Source organism: Lithobates pipiens, unplaced genomic scaffold (genome assembly GCF_037356315.1).
Source record: "Lithobates pipiens isolate NorthernLeopardFrog02 unplaced genomic scaffold, aLitPip1_a1.2 Scaffold_22, whole genome shotgun sequence".
Lineage (NCBI taxonomy): Eukaryota > Metazoa > Chordata > Amphibia > Anura > Ranidae > Lithobates > Lithobates pipiens.
Window position 1 is genome coordinate 32,845,053 of NW_027507784.1, and position 14,991 is coordinate 32,860,043.

At 40.0% G+C, this 14,991-nt stretch overlaps 1 protein-coding gene across 11 annotated transcripts in view; it reads right to left on the bottom strand.

Moving 5' to 3' along the window:
* LOC143923533 (uncharacterized) overlaps window positions 1-14,991 on the bottom strand; it is a 92,428-nt gene that overhangs the window by 52,926 nt on the left and 24,511 nt on the right. The gene's annotated exons all lie outside the window — the stretch shown is intronic.

Consider the following 14,991-nt stretch of genomic DNA (forward strand, 5'->3'; position numbering starts at 1 on the left):
AGTATGCATTTTTATTTAGCACCTTTACTCTTTTCACTTGCTATTGTCCTTACCACTTTTTTATCTTTGCTCTTAACAATTTAATTATATGGATACTTAGCCTTAAATGTATATAAAATTAAAAACATACTTTGGGGGATTTGGACGGCATTGGGAAGAATTCGTTTCCTGGTGCACAACATGCAGATAACAGCCACATTTACCTCACCTCTGCTCAGCACATGGCCAACTGTGCTCCAGAACTTAGTTGCATACACTGATACTGAATACACTGTCAGCAGGGCCAGGACAAGAAGTAGGTAGAAGGGGAGGCTGCCCTGGGCGCATCGAGAATTGTAGGGATGGAGGCGCTGCCGGTTTCTCTACTATAGGGGGCTGACAGGGGTATTGACAGAACTACTTCTGCCACTACTTCTGTCAGCCCACCACTGGCAGCAGCAAGGAAAAAAGAAGAGAGTCGGGAGGAGATGCAGGATGTGCTCTCTCCCCCTCCTCCTCATAAGCCTGCACATAATGAAGGGGGACACAATTTGTCATCTTTGCCCTGGGCACTGGATGATCCTACCTGGCACTGACTGTCAGCATTCCTGTAAAATTCACAATCGAAGTAAACAGGGTCACTTTTCCAGTGCTTAGGTATAAATAATCCTAATTAAACTAAGCAGCTGCTATAAAGTACAAAACATTTATAAGAAATAAGCAAAAAAGATCTAATGAATAGTCCTTTGAGCTTAAGCAGTGCTAAATCATTTAAAAAAACAATTGATTGGTTAAAAATAATAGTGTGAATCCAGGTGAGAGATGCTAGTCCAGAATATTTGTGTGACAGTTCATATAGGAAACATCAGCTGTTTGAATGAATGAATGAATAACTTGTATAGCGTTGCAACTGCGAACTGAATCACCTTAAGCCCACGTACACACGGTCGGACATTCTGCCAACCAAATCCGTCGGATTTTGTCCGTCGGATTTTGCCTGTTGGATCTTGTCCGAAACTGTTGCATACACACGGTCGGACTAAGTTGTCGAAAAATCCGATCATTCAGAACGTGATGACGTAATTTCGTTACGATGGGACTAGTAGCCAATAGCTTTGATGTAGGAATTTGATCTGAGCATGCGTGGCACTTGGTCCGATCAAAATTCTCTACACATGATCGGAGTATGTCCGATCGAACCAGTTGGTCGGAAAATATTTCCAACAAGTTGGAAAATTGGGTCAGACGGATATTCGGACGGAATCAGTCCGATGCATACCACACAAAGTCGGATTATCCGACAACACAGTCCGATAGGACACATTCCGACGGATTCTCCAACCGTGTGTACAAGGGCTAAGGCTTGAACGTTCAGCCATCACCACACCACATGATTCCGTTCCCTTAGGAATTGCACTCACCGGATTCCAAATAAACAAATGCCTTTGTATATGCCTTTACGATCGCTGCTTGCAGGGCATCTGCCCAGATCTCCAGTAACGATCAGCCAAAGGATTTTGGACGTTTAGGTCCTTTAGTTCGCTCAGGTTAAGCATGACTACAACCCTTTGAAGGAAGTTCAGCAAAGTGCAGAGATTCTGGGAGTCCAACTCAGCTGCTCACAAGGAGGTGGGTGACAACTCGGGTTCTCTGGTATGAAATACAAAAAACTTAAAGCCGCAGTCAGATGACCACCCTTCTCTCCTCTTCTGTTTACTTTCTTTTTTATAAATTCTTTATTTTTTTCATCTTTTCTTTCCATAGATTTCACATTACATTTCGTTTTACATCTACAACTTCTTTAACAGCTATAACAGTCTTATAATATTTCAATCCATACCTCAATTCCATGTCATCCTCCCCCCTCCCTCACCCTTCCCTCCCAGAGAAATAAATAGATAAATATACAAACAAGAAAAAAAAAAAAAAAAAAAAAAAAAGTTTGAATTTTCACTATAATCCCCCCCCTCACTCCCCCCCCCCCCCACCACCACCCGCCTGCTCTATCATATTTCGAAATGTTTCACATCATACTTTCTCTATAATTTAGATATGGAGCCCAGATCTTCTGATATTTCTCGTCTTGATCTCTCATTGTCATTGTTAAATTTTCCATTTGTTGGATTTCTGCAATTCTCTGAAACCACTGTGCTCTAGCTGGAGGGTTGCTTTTTTTCCACAGAGCCGGGATGCATGCCCTTGCTGCTATCAATAAATGTCTCAGCAAAGAATTTTTGAATCTTTCTATTGCCATTGGGATGTCCAGCAGCAGAAAAGTTGCCGGTTTATCTCCCAGGTCAATTCCTGTAATCCTTACAATAGTATCGGCTACCATCTCCCAGAACACTCTAATTTTTGGACATTCCCAAAATATATGTAATAATGTTCCTTCTGCTCCATGACATCTCCAACATGTCTCTGATATCTGGGGGTAAATTTGATGTAACACTTTTGGTGTTCTATACCACCTAGTAAGGATCTTGTATCCCCCTTCTTGATATCTGCTTGCCATCGAGGCCTTTTGATTAAACAACAGCATCTTATCCTTTTGTTCTGGGGAAAACGTAGTCCCTAAATCTCTTTCCCAAGCCTGTAAAAAGGGCAAATCTTGTGAAGTCTCCTGTTCTATTAACATACTATAAAAATAAGACATCAGATGTCTCAGTTCCTCTCCTTTCAAACAGATCTCTTCAAACTCAGTCAATGCCCTTATTTCTACGTATACCTTTGATTTAGATCTAATAAAGGCTTCTAATTGCCTCATTCTGAAAGGGTCTAATCCTAATGTCATTCCTTTTTCAATATCTTTTTTAGTCATTAACCGGTTGCCTACCGAGAAATGACAAATTCTACTCATACCTCTATCTTGTATTGTTTTAAACTTTGGATCTGTCATTCCCGGTAGAAATGCTGGGGTACCAAGGATAGGAAGGAGCGGACTGGGAGTTCTTGAAATAGATGTTTTCCTGAATACTCTTTTAGTTATTCGTAATGTCTCCCCTAGTATTGGATGTTTTCTCAATCCCATTGGTATTTCTGTATCTGGAATCCACACTAATCCTTCCAATGGGATATCTGTCGCTGCTTGTTCTGTCTGTATCCACGGTTTTTCGTTTTTAAGCCTACACCATTCCACTACTCTAGTTAAGTGTGAGGCCTCCTGGTATTTTATTGGATCTGGAAGTCCTATCCCTCCTTTTCCTTTGGGAAGTACTAAAATATCTCGGCGTACTCTTGCTGGTTTCCCAGCCCAGATGAACTTCATAAATCTTGATCTAAGATCCTTAAACAAACTTGTAGGGATCTTAATTGGTATAGTTTGAATTATGTATAACAGTCTGGGCATCACATTCATCTTAATAATATTGGTTCTCCCGAACCATGCAAAAATCTCTTTGTCCCATTTTTGAAGATCACTTTTGATCTGTCTTACCAGTGGGATATAATTAAGTTCAAACAGTTCATTTAGATTTTTTGACATTTTTGTTCCTAAGTAACTTATATATGAATTCGTCCATCTAAAATCAAATTGCGTGGACACTGCTTGCAACTGAGGCGAATCCATCTCTACTCCCATTGCCTCCGATTTTCCATAGTTTATTCTAAAGTTGGATATTTTCCCATATTCTCGTAGCTCCATTAGTAAAGATGGGAGAGATGTAATTGGGGACGTTACAAAAAAGATCAAATCATCTGCATAAGCTGCCAACTTCTGATCCTCATTTTTTATTTTTACCCCCCTGATATCCACATTGGCACGTATTTTCCTTAAAAAAGGTTCTATTGTCAAAATGAATATCAGGGGTGAGAGGGGACATCCCTGGCGTGTTCCATTTAAAATGGAGAATGGCTCTGATAATCTGTCATTCACTTTCACCCTAGCACTTGGTTTTGAATATAAGTTTAGGATCCATCTCAGCATCCCCTCCCCCAGGCCTATATGTTGTAGTACTGCTTTTAAGAATATCCAATCCACCCGATCAAACGCTTTTTCTGCATCCGCAGATACTATCACCATTGACTTATGCAATTTTTGTACCAGGTAAATTGTGTTCACCACTCGTTGCGTATTTTCTCTTCCTTCTCTCCCTGGGACGAATCCCACTTGATCTGGGTGTATTAGTTCCGGTATCAAATTTATCAATCTCATGGCTAATATTTTTGTGAACAATTTAAGGTCCACATTCAACAACGAAATAGGTCGGTAGCTGGGACACTGAGAGGGATCCTTTCCTTCTTTCGGTATTACTGTTATATGCGCCAGTAACGTTTCTGTTGGAATTTGCTTCCCTTCCCGTATTGAATTATAAGCTTCCACGAATCTCGGAGCCAATTTCTCCGCGAACATTCTATAATATGACAAAGTAAATCCATCTGGACCTGGTGATTTACCTAATTTCAATATTTTTAATGCTTTTGCAACTTCCTCTAGAGTGATTGGTACATCTATTTCTCTGGCCATTTCCTCTGTTATTTTTGGCATTTCTGTCCTTTCAATATATTCTCTAGCGATCTCTCCTTTTTTTAACTCCTCTGCCAACGTAGACTTCTTTTCCAACTGATATAGCTTCTCATAGTATTCTTTGAATACCTGAGCGATTTTCTCCGATGTATTAACCATTTCATCTCTCTGTGTCTTAATTTGTGTAATTGAGTTCCTAGTTGTGCTTTCTCTGAGGGCGTTTGCCAACAGTCTCCCTGGTTTATTCCCAAATTCATAGAATCTCCGTTTCCCTCGAGTTAGCTTTGCTTTCGCTTTATCTATTAATTGGAGATTTAATTTTTCACGCAGACCCTCTAATTTCTGTTCTACTAATTGTGCTTGTGATTTTTTATGTACTGTTTCTAGTTCCCTAATCTCTTTAAGCAAGTTATCAATCGTTTCATTCATTCTGCGTTTTCTATGTGCTCCCATGGATATAAATATTCCTCTCATGACACATTTATGTGCTTCCCATATACAAAAAGGTGTTGTTTCTCCTACTTTATTTGTTGCAAAAAAAACATCCAGTTCTTGTTCTAATTTTACCTTATATTCACTATCCTTTAGTAATGTTTCATTTAACTTCCATTGCCATTCCCTTGGTTCAGCTTCCCCTAATTCAATCACACAACTCGTCGGGGCGTGGTCTGATAGTGTAAATAGGCCAATTGAGGCTTCCACTAGGGATGTAATCACATTCTGGGAGATTAAAATATAGTCAATTCTAGAGTAAGATTTATATTTTGCCGAGAAAAAAGTATAATCTCTGCTCTGTGTGTGAACAGCCCTCCAGCTGTCGATCAGCTGCAGTTCTTGCATCATTCTCTTTACTTTCCTTAATTTGACATAAGATAGATGAGACGAGCCTTTTGATGTGTCTATTATTGGATCCAAAGCCATATTTAGGTCGCCTCCTAACACTAGTATTCCCTCTTTATGTTGTTGAATAATCTGTAAATAGATTTCTAGAGAGGTTACTTGGTTTTCATTTGGCAGATATATATTTACCAATGTCACTTTTTGGCAGCCCAATGTACCTTTTACTATCAGGAGGCGACCTTCCTCATCCATGTATACCCCTTGTTCCTTCCATGGTGTCTGTCTTGCTATTAAAATAGATACCCCACAAGATTTCGAGTTCTGTGAGGTGCTATGATATACCCAGGGGAAATAGTGATCTTTACTCCAAGGGATCCTATCCTTTTTAAAATGAGTTTCCTGTAAGAAAACTATTTGAGATTTAAATCTTTTCAACTCCATTATTAATCGTGTACGTTTCTCTGGGGTGTTTAGTCCCTTAACATTGTATGATGTGAAACTTATTTTAGTCATTTTTATTGTCAGTTCGGGGGGGGGGGGGGGAGGGAAAAAGAGAGGAGACGAAAAATAAATAAATATATAAAAATAAAACCCAATCCACGCCCCAAAACAACCCCTTCTTTCAGATAAATGAGAGACAGATACTATATCCGGAGCTGTCCCCCACGAATAAAAAAAAAAAAAAAAAAAAAAAAAAAAAAAAACCCAACGCCTCCGACTTTTCCTCCACCTGGAGGAGAGGCGTTTAATATGGGGGTGTTAGTGAGCAAAAGAGGAGCAAGTGAACCGCGCCCACAACCAGCGTTCTCCACACTAACAATAATTATTTTTCTACCACGTTCATCTTTTTCTTGTTAACATAGACATGATCTTTATCATTATCTTTACTTAATCCTTTACTTTTCACATATTATCTCTATTCTTCCCCTTTATTTCTTTTCCCTTTCTCTTTCTCTTTCCCATCTTCTCTCCCTTCTCTCCCTCCTCCCCCTCATCATTTCTACTGCTACCCCTCTCTTCTTTTCCTTAAGTAAATTACTCTCCCCTCAACCCCCCCCCCCCCCCCCGCTATCAACAGGAAAGGGAGGGCAGGAGGGGAAGATGTGCGGGGGACACAAAAAAACAAAAAACAAAAACAATCTCCCCCTCCCCTCCCCTTCCCCCTCCAAAACCGAGTAAACCTTCACCCCCCCTCTCTATTCACTCTACTTCCCCACCCCACCTCTCTCCCCTAAGGGAGTCCTATTAAATCAATCCACATTTTGTGTCATTTGTGTCATATCCATGCAATCAAAAAAAAAAAAAAATATATACATATATATATATATATATACATACATACATATATACATATATATATATATATACATACATATATAAACCATAAGGATACTTATAATTTCCTTTCCCATCTCCTCCCCCTACCACATCCCCTATCTTAAATCCAAAACCGTGTATATCAGAGTGCACACATTATCTCACACTTCCATTTTACCATCCCACCCTCCTCCCAATCCCTTTAACCTACCATACCCACTTCTCCATTTATAAGAAGTCCTATTAGATCACTCTACAAAAAAAAAAAAAAAAAAAAAAAAAAAAAAACACAATCTCCCCCTCCCCTCCCCCATCCCATCCCCTCCCCTTCACCCTCCAAAACCGAATAAACCTTCACCCCCCTCTCTATTCACTCTACTTCCCCATCCTACTTCTCCCCTCCAAGGGAGTCCTATTAAATCAATCCACATTTTGTGTCATTTGTGTCATATCCGTGCAATCACAAAAAAAAAAAAAAAAAAAAATATATACACATATATATATATATACACACATACATATATGCATACATACATATATATATACATACATAAACCAAAAAAATACTTATAGTTTCCTTTCCCATCCCCTCCCCCTACCACATCCCTTAACATAAATCCAAAACCGTGTATATCAGAGTGCACACATTATCTCACGCTTCCAATTTTACCATCCCACCCTCCTCCCAGTCCCTTTAACCTACCATACCCACATTCTCCATTTGTAAAAAATCCTATTTAGATCACTCTACTTTTTATATGTGTATCATACAAAAAATAAGTAAATAAATAAATAAATAACTAAGAAAAAAAAAAATAATAATTATATAATATACTCTATTATCGCCCTTCATCTACGTTTCATATTCCTTATTCGTGCAAAAAAAAAAAAAAAAAAAAATCCACATTGCCTCTTTCCACCGCACAGCAAAACATGCCTCCATCTACCCCTCTGAGATGCAGGGAGGGAGGAGAAAAAAAAAAAAAAAAAAAAAAAGAGATAAAAAATACAAAAAATAAACACACAAATCCCAGAGATAATATTTCTCGGGGAGAAAAAATAAATAAATAAATAAATAGAAAAATAAAGAAAGGGGGAGTCCCAAAATCAAAAAATTAATTGGGGGAGGAGGTCCTTTGCCTCTTAATACAGGGTCTATCTTTTCTTCTACTTCTTCTACTTCAGCTTCACTTTGGTGATCCACAGCTTGGTCCCTCTGATTGGTCCCTCCTTTCTACCATTCTGTTCTTCCTTTTATTCGGGAAATCTTTCTCTTCTCCTATTATCAAGGGGTCTTTCCAGTTAGGTATCTCAATCATCTCTGATCCCAGAAATTGAAACAAATCGGGTAACTGCTTATGGTCGTATAGAGAAAACATTAGTCCTTCTTTTTTAATTATCAATGAAATTGGGTACCCCCATCGATATGTTGCCCCCTTAAGTAGCACATGATCTAATAATGGCTTCAACACTCGGCGTCTGTCTCTCGTCTGTCGGCAAAGATCTGAATAGATTTGTATCTCATGTTTATCAAACTCGACTGGGCTCTTTCTCCAAGCCGCTCTTATTATCTCCTCTTTCGTTTTATAAAAGTGTACTCTGCAGAGAACGTCCCTGGGAGCTTTCATGGCTATTTTCTGAGACACCGGAATCCTATGCACACGATCAAGCTCAATCTGCGTATCAGGGGGATTACCCAGCAGTTCATTAAAAATATTCAGTAATACTCCTCTTAGCTCTGTAGCTGACACCGTTTCTGTAATACCTTTTATCCGCAGATTATTCCTTCTGTTTTTATTCTCAAATTCCTCCAAATGTAGCTGCATAGTAGTCATTCTCTGCGATTGCTCTATACATTTTTTCTCTAGTTCTTCCATCCGTATTTCTACTCTCTTTCTAACTTTCTGTTTACTTTCTGCGGTCCTCTCTCAGGTGTCTTTATCTCTGCCTGGTGTTTCATACCAGAGAACCCGAGTTGTCACCCACCTCCTTGTGAGCAGCTGAGTTGGACTCCCAGAATCGCTGGACTTTGCTGAAATTCATTCAAAGGGTTGTAGTCATGCTTAACCTGAGCGAACAATAGGACCTGAACGTCTGAGATCCTTTGGCTGATCGTTACTAGAGATCTGGGCAGATGCCCTGCAAGCAGCGATCGTAAAGTCATATACAAAGGCATTTCGTTTATTTGGAATCCGGTGAGTGCAGTTCCTAAGGGAACGGAATCATGTGGTGTGGTGATGGCTGAACTTTCAAACAGCTGATGTTTCCTATATGAACTGTCACACAAACATCCTGGACTAGCTTCTCTCACCTGGATTCAAACTATTATTTTTAACCAATTAATTGTTTTTTAAATGATTTAGCGCTGCTTAAGCTCAAAGGACTATTCATTAGATCTTTTTTGCTCATTTCTTATAATTCCTTCAGAATTATAAACAAAGTCAATGGGTCCTTAGTTTAGGAATGCTGACAGATCAGGATTTGCTTATATATGGGTAAACCCTGCAAGCAAACACAATGCCTAGTTTACACAATGCCAAAATTGGACAAAATATACCGCTTTCGGAGCGGTTGTCCAATAATCTGACCATTAGTACACAACTTTCGAGAGCCAATCACAACAGTTCATGTGAAAATATCTAAAGGGACAAGCAGGGATTTTTTCTTGTACGATAACAGAACAAACTATTTTCATGTACTAATTAGTATAATACTTGTGCATAAAAAAATCATGTGACCAAGACCACACATGCTCGGAAATGAAAAAAATACATTACAGTATAATAGAACACATTGCATCACTTTCAAAGATGTACTCTGTCTGTTATACGATAATTTTCATAACTTTAGTAACCTATTGGTTTTTGATATTAGACTAGCATCCAAAAAAAAAGGATGATCATTCGTCCAATATCCTCATTGTGTGTACTAGGCATTACTTACCCCATTGCCGCACCAACCTCAAAACAATCCTCCCCCACCTATATCCTTACAGTGCTCCTGGGAATCTCTTCCTTTGCAAGGCTTCTCCTCCCTCCGTTGGGTAACCCTTCCCCAGCCAAACTGCTTCTCTTCTTTCTGTGCTTAACCTATTGGATGTCTCTTTTTCCACAGCAGCCCCAAGAAATTTCTGATATGAATGCTTTGAATCTTTAGAGTCAATCATAATGAATACATTTTCATCTTAACAGAAGTAACCAACTGCTGAAGGAAATCAACTGCCATGAGAAAGTATCTCAGCTACGACTGCTGAATTGTACCGATTGTCAGTGGACTCAAATTTGCTAGCAGCTAAGAATCTCTACTAAAGTTCCAGCTTGTGTGTATGTGCAGGATGAGAAATGAAATCCTGCAAATGTCCTCCCCCCAAAAGATACATCAGACTCTTATCTGAGCATGCAACCTGGCTGGCTAAGAAAACAGAAGGGCAGAGAGTGCGCAGCCCCTGCTTTTGAACCATACTAGGCTACATGTCCTCAACATTGGAAGGGTACAGCAGCTGGTTCTTTTCCTGTGAAACCTCAGAATGCTCCCCTATCCCTATCCCGGAAATTATGTTTCCTTGTACACCTGAAACAGACAACAAGGATGCATCGGACTCCCTGTGGTGAGCTGCGGCCACAGCTAGTATGAACCCAGCCAAGGAGGCTTCGATCATGTGTAGAGAATTCCGATCGGACAAAGTGCCACGCATGCTCAGATCAAATTCCTAGACCAAAGCTATTGGCTACTAGCGTGAACTTAGTCCCGTCGTAACGAAAATAACGTCATCACATTCTGAACGATCAGATTTTCCGACAACTTTGTCCGACCGTGTGTATGCAACAGTTTCGGACAAAATCCGACGGACAAAATCCGACGGACAAAATCCGACGGATTTGGTTGTCGGAATGTCCGACCGTGTGTACAAGGGCTAAGACTGAGATATAGATACAAGATGGGAATACACAGCCCAGACAAGGGTTGTAAGGGTTTCAGTGGCAAATGCCCCTGAGGACGCACGTTGGTGGCGAAACGTCGGGCGTTTTTTGGGACCTGGTGACATCAGAAGGAGCACAGGAGTGGTTTTCATTCGTTCTTTTGATCTGTAGCCGATTTTTATTTGATGCCTGTATATCTCATCTTAAATGTGAGTTCAACTACGGTTTTAGAGAATAAAAAGATTATTGGTTTATCAGTATACCTGCGCAATGAGGCCACTTTGTTTTATGTTTTCTATGGTTTTTGGGAGGATTGTTGGTCTGGAGATTTAAGCAGTTCCTGGGAAGTGAAGTGCCTACTAAACAGAAATAGGAATCCTCTTTTCCCATTGGACGACTCCCATTGAGATGATTGCGCTTCTGTAGACGAAGGGAAATCAGCATAGAAAACTGCCTCCCCCTTGGTGATTTACTACATGCGTTTTTATCTGTACATCTATGGTAAGAGTCAGTGTTTTTGGGTGTTGGTGACGGTTCCCCTCCTCCTCTGCGTATGAAATGGATTATGACTATTCCTTCTTCTGCCTTTGGATGTGATCACCATATCTGAGGATATCGTATTTTGAAGCCATTCACTATATTTTTGTTTATTAACTTTTTTATATATTATGTTTGTTTTGAATAGAGCGCTATATCATTGTCCATAAATCCTTTTAAACTAATCAAAATATCAGCTTTGATTGGTTGGTGTAGCGATAAATCAATTGTGATATATCTCATAGGTTCAACCTAATGCAGTCATTATAAAGTACTCTTCCTGACAGATTTTTCGATTTAATTTTATTATAGAGAATATAGCAAAAATAATGAAATTGTCCAACATGACTGTGTAATAATTTAGAATAGATTAGGCAGATGAAGGAACTCCCATCATAATTTACGGTACATCCTGAAGATGCAAAAAGCCAGTGGGTGTGTTTAAGCATTCATTCTAATTTGCGTTTGTTGCTTTTAATAGCAGCTTTTCAAACACTTTGCATCCCAGAGGGACCCTTAAATTAGTTTTCAGGATTCAGGAAACCCCTGCTAAAGATTATTATATGTACAAAAGGGTATGTGGCGCTACCTCCCTTACTACAAACTGCAAATAATCAAATAAAATAAAGACAAATTAATTAATAAATATGTGCAAAAATGGGCAAAAATATAAACCTTTATCAAAAGTCACGTTGATGTGACGCAACACGTTAGGGAGGAGCCAGGTGTTACTATCGTCACTTCCGGTCGCGGCCGAGATCGGAAGTCTGTTTGTTTACATACTACAGAACTGTAAGTGTGGATTTATTTTGAATAAAGTTTTTGCTATACATGCTACACATGGGAGCCCCCCCCCCCCCTCTGTCTCTTTCTCATCTTATATATGGCTGGTGAATTGATATTACTGACGAGCTGAACTTACGAGAAGGAAAAGAGAAGTGAGAGTGTCATCAGGGTTTACACAGTGCTGTACGGCCTTTGATGGTCTTACATTGAGGTGAGAGGCTGGGGAAAACATTGGGTGCACAAGCTGAGCACTGAAATATCGGTGGACTGACACAACCAGGAGTTGCTGCAATTTTTATTTCACTGCATGGACTTTTTGGACTGTCGCTGTTTTATATTGAAGTTTGCACTGCACTTTGGAACAAGATTTCACAATTCTGATATATTGGATTTCATGCATCATTTGCACTTGTTTTGCACTTTTATTGTCTATTGCACTTATGTGTATATTGCACAATTTTATTTGTAATTTTAAGTGTGGTTATTATTGCACTTTACACGCTGTTTGTACTTCAGCTATTTTTCACATGGTTTATATTTTTGCCCATTTTGCACATATTTATTATTAATTTGTTTTTATTTTATTTAATTATTTGCAGTTTGTAGTAGCGCCACATACCCTTTTGTACATTTTTTTGTTGGTGTAGAGATCACTATTTATGTTGGCACCTTCCCTTTAGTTATTTGAATAATAGGTATTTATTAGGGTTATTAGTTGGGTGGAGCACACTAGTACCTGTGTTTACATAAACATTATTATAGCTACTGGTTACAAAATACCAGCTTGACGAGTAAGTTGAAGCTATAATGATAAAAAGAATGAACAAAGCATTTGGTGTACCTGGCATATTAGACAACCCAGACAGATAACTTCTAGCATTCCCATACTCAGGGGTCTCCAAACTACGGCCCTCCAGGTGTTCAGGAACTACAATTCCCATCATGCCTAGTCATGTCTGTGAATGTCAAAGTTTTACAATGCCTCATGGGACGTGTAGTTCCACAACAGTTGGAGAGCCATAGTTTGGAGATCCCTGCGCTATGTAATCTTTCACCTAAAATGATACAAACAATAATAATGCCAAGAAAAGCAGACAGTGAAAGCTGGTATGTCCCCTTACATGTGCAGTAAGTGAACAAGCCCCCCCCCCCCTGCATTGGTAGTCAAAAGTAATGTGTACCTTATAGTGATGGTTTGTTAACCCCCCCCCCCCCTTTCATTGGTGAAGGTAGGACCCTCTTGAATTGGTGATCAGTGAAGAAGGCCCCTTTACAGTATATTGGTTGTCAGTGTAAAAGTGTCCCTTACAGTAGTGATTAGTAGAAAAGTTCCCCCTATATTTATGGTCCTTTATATTAGTGGTCAGAGGAGATGTCCCCTACATTGCTGATCAGTGGAAGAAGGGCCCCATTAAATTGATGGTCAGTGGAGGGAAGACTCCCTTATATTGGTGGTCAGTGAAGAAGGCATCCTTTACATTGGTGGTTAGTAGAAATGTGTCCACTTTTTTGGTGGTAAGTGGAGAAGGTCCCCCTTATATTGGTGATCAGTGGAAGGAGGGCACTCTCATAAAGGTCAATGGAAACAGGGCCCCCTTATATTGGTGGTCAGTGAAGAAGCCCCCCTTATATTGGTAGTAAGTATATGAATGGGGACCTTGGATTGTGAGCTCCTTGAGGGTAGGGACCGATGTGAATGTACAATGTACAGGGATAGGGACAATTGTAGACACTCACTCAGGTTGAACTGAATGGACTGGTGTCTTTATTCAACCTTACTAACTATGAAACTATAAGGCTTTCTTTACATTGATGGTCAGCAAAAAAATGTTCTTTGCCTTGATGGTCAGTAGAAAAGCTCTGCCTATATTGATGATCTTTGGAGTCCCCACCCACATTGATGGTTATTTGAAAAAGCACCCCCTTATATTGATGGGTTGGTGTGGAAGCACCCCTTTACATTAGGTCAATGGAAGAAAGGCCTCTTTAAATTTGTGGTCAGTGAGGAAGGAACTCCTTTACATTGTTGGTCAGTGAAAGAAAGGCCTCCTTATATTGGTGATCAGTGGAAGAAGTGTCCCACTTATATTGGTAGTCATTGGATGTAGACCCCCCCCCCCCTTACATTGGTGGTCACTAGAAAAGTGCCCCCTATACTGTACTGATGGTCAGTGTACAATGCCCCAATTTACAATGGTAATCAGTGAAAGAAGGGTCCCTTACATTGGTGGTCAGTGATTTAAGGATCCCCCCGAAAATCGATGGTCTGTAAAGAAGGCCCCTCTTACATTGGTGGTCAGTGAAAAGAGCCCCCTCATATTGGTTGGTGGTCAGTAGAAAATTCCCATTACATTGGTAATCAGTAGTCCCCTTCACTGATGGTAAGTGGGAAAAACCCCTCCCTCTTGGCCCTTGTACACACGGTCGGACATTCTGCCAACCAAATCCGACGGATTTTGTCCGACGGAATGTGTCCCAAACTGTTGCATACACGCGGTCGGACGAAGTTGTCGGAAAATCCGATTGTTCAGAACGTGATGACGTTATTTCGTTACGACGTGACTACGTTCAGGCTAGTAGCCAATAGCTTTGATGTAGAAATTTGATCTGAGCATGCGTGGCACTTGGTACGATCAAAATTCTCTACATATGATCGGAGTATGTCCGATCGAACCAGTTGGTCGGAAAATATTTCCAACAAGTTGGAAAATTGGGTCCGACGGAATTAGTCCAATGCATACCACACACAGTCGGATTATCCGACAAAACGGTCCGATAGGACACATTCCGTCGGAATCTCCGACCGTGTGTACAAGGGCTAACACTGGTGGTCAGGAGAAGAAGGACCCCATATACTGGTGATCAGTGAATAAGGCCGTCTTTACATTGGTTGTCAGTAGAAAAGTCCCTCGGTGGGACAAGAGAAGAAGAATGTACCGTAGTGATTACATTTTTGGTAGTCAATGAACCCCTAGCAACCTAAATGAGAGTCTGTATTATATGCTTAAGCTGGCCGAAGGCAGACAGAAATTTTTTCAATAGTAATGATCAGGGAGACAATTGTCCATCTCCAAATGCCTGGGTGTCCTCCACTGTGTATTTCTCAAGAGGAGGTGACTGATAAAGGGTTCTGTACTTCCCTTTCATTAA